The 2,974-nt window shown below is 36.2% G+C and overlaps 1 protein-coding gene across 1 annotated transcript in view; it reads right to left on the bottom strand.

Moving 5' to 3' along the window:
- The window catches only part of aatka (apoptosis-associated tyrosine kinase a), a gene marked incomplete in the record, with an annotated part of 38,387 nt that overhangs the window by 30,221 nt on the left and 5,192 nt on the right, over window positions 1-2,974 (bottom strand).

Consider the following 2,974-nt stretch of genomic DNA (forward strand, 5'->3'; position numbering starts at 1 on the left):
TAACATATTAAACATTTCACGGTTAAATTTTTTAGACACATGTCCCTCAGATGGACAACTCCTGTAGTTTGGCCCTCTGGATCTTTGGCCTTAGATAAACCAGAATGATGAACAGAGAATAATAATTTATAACAGAAATATTACTGATATTTATTAAAAAGTTGTGCAGATTTTTTTAAAAAATAATAACACATAAAAGTCTGCAATTTCATTAGCATTAGTTGAATCTTATTATCTTATTTTATTTCACTTAAATATCTGTCTAGTTTTATCCTCCTGAGTCCCAGAAGAACCGATTTCAGATACTTGGAATGTAACTGTGGTGAAACCAATTAAGTGCAAAAGTGGCCTGCCATACACGTGAGCTTCCTCGTCCTGATGAAATGATCTGCTGCTCACAGAGCAGAACTCGACTGTTTAACAAGATGGACTTAAGAGCCAGCAGCCGTCCACATCTTTTCAGCTCCACGGTTAACAAGTAAAAAATGTTTTTCAGACTCCGATCTGGGTTTAAAAAACAAAACAAAAATGCTTGTTTCATTAGGTGTGTGCGCGCAAGCGTGTCCCTGGTACACACAGCCAGGTGTTAGGGTTTGGGTCAGGTGTGTAGCCTACCTGGGAGGTTATGGTGTTGGCTATAGAATTGACAGGGAAATCAGGTCGCATTTGCGACCAAATTGGTCGCACTCTAGAGCCCTGGACCTAAAGAAGCAGGACAGAGACGTACATACCAGAGGGATGTGCAAAGACCGAGGCCTGTAAYCACACATTTGTGCACAAATGTCACACTCAAGAAGCACAGAGTGAGTGCGGGGGGCAYCCAAACATGATTAATGGTGGGATATGGTTTCCTCCAGCAGTTTGCTTCCTCCCTGCCCATCTCCACGCTCGCTCCCCGCGAGCGACTGCAGCTGGCACAGAGCTGGGCCGGTCCACAGACAACCATGATAACTGTCATTAACTGGGAGTGAAAACCCAGGAGGACCACCATAGATCAGCATTACAKGCCTGTCATGTTCGTCTCCTGAAAGCCCAGTTAGAAAGGCGCTGGGAAGAGAACGGAGGGAACGTCAACTCTGCCTACGCTGGACAGCTTTTAAGCATTAATCTGTCCGATGAACCAACGAAACAAACAAGGAAATCAATGGAATGGTGCTATTGCAATGACTCATTAATTAGGTGGATTTTCAAACTAAAGCCTCGATTTGTACAAATAAAACAGAAGCACTGAGATGCCCTGTTATAGCCATTATATAATCAGCCCTTTACCAAACTATTAATGTAAACCAAAGATGCGTTTTCACATTAAATAAATATTTTGCTACTTATGTTCCCTTTATAAAACAGAGATTTTTTAATTCAGTTCTGAATATGTTGAACTACAGTTTGACTTTTTAATTCCCCCGTAGCAGAATACTGGAAGCGCCGTGTTTGCTGACGAGCAAAACTCCTAATATTCGATAACTGTAACTGATGAGCTTTGCATCTTTAGTTTAGTTTAAAGTTTATTCATTTCAAAACAACACAAATTCAACATACAACAAAACACAAATCAAATTAAATGAAAGGTAGCAGAAGATGAAAGAATCTTATAGTCTCTGTCCCTTTTTTACAAACAAATTCAAAGCAAATATTCTACAATATACAATAAACATAAATAACAATTTCCTATTAAAAAAAACATACAAATTTTACATACAATAAATACAATATCAAAATAAAATGCAAGGCAGCAGAAAGAAGAAAAAAACCCGACAATATCTGCCCCTTTTTAAAACGAAAAATTAAATAAGCAAATTAACCCTTAAGTAATAAAAAACCAAAACAACAATAATCCTCATTGAACAAATTATGAGTACATATTATTCTTTTTCATATTTTTTCAATAAATCAATTTTAATCATTCTCTTAAACAGAAACATTAATCCGGCATTTTTAACAGCACTTTCCAGTTTATTCCATTATCTTATTCCCTGAATAGACGTACACCGTTCCTTCAAACTGGTTCAAAATTTAGGCTTCACAAACACCTCAATCCCCATCTTAATCCTTTTAACATTGATTATTTACAAAGTTCAAACACCAAAGGACCATTTCAGTGCACGTGTTGATTCTAAACTAAAATAAATAAATAAAGCACACAATTACTTGGAGGTATGTGTGACAGGGTTTGATAGTACATGTGAGAGCAAGTTTGAATTATGGCCTATAGGGCCTCTCATATGGAGGTGATACTTCAGATGTGCAACCAGTAAAAAAATTAAAAAGCATCAGCCAAAGCTGTAATTACTGCTAATCTGGTTAATATTGATTAGCTGTGGCAGCCATCTTGAACTGGACCTACCTAGGTAATAAGTCGTGCATCCATTCAAAATTACTTTCTGAAATATTGATTGAAATCCATCCAGTGATCAAACTGACTCTTTGCTTGAAACAACATAATAAATAAACAGTTTTAAAAGTAAAAGCCWATACTGGGCCCTGCATGTGTCTCAAAAGATCAATAACCACAGCTGAGTTATCAACAGATTGCTCTTTCAGACACGATGATGCAGTCAGTAAATTCTGCCAAACTAAATACATACTTTGAACTTCCTGATCACTCACTTTCATGAATAGATGATATTATAGACTGAAATGTTCCCCAGCCCAAATCTCATTTAAGCTTTTTATTAAAACAACTTGACTGCAACATAAAATGCTCCGTCAATGTTTTGTTATTAGTACAGCAGTAATCAATACTACAATTTGTGATTATTTTGCGTCTTAATGATAATGATTTAATCATGAGTCCATAGGTGTAAAAGGGAAAAAAAAACTAAATATAAATTTGAGCAAATGACCACTGAAACAAACGTCTGTTTTAAAAAGGCTGGTTAACGTGAACTGTTTCTTTGCTAAATTGAAATACATTTATTTCCATTAATGTACCAATTAGGGCTGTATAATTAATCGAGTTAACTCTGATTAATTT

The sequence above is a fragment of the Austrofundulus limnaeus genome, unplaced genomic scaffold (genome assembly GCF_001266775.1).
Source record: "Austrofundulus limnaeus strain Quisiro unplaced genomic scaffold, Austrofundulus_limnaeus-1.0 Scaffold4, whole genome shotgun sequence".
Lineage (NCBI taxonomy): Eukaryota > Metazoa > Chordata > Actinopteri > Cyprinodontiformes > Rivulidae > Austrofundulus > Austrofundulus limnaeus.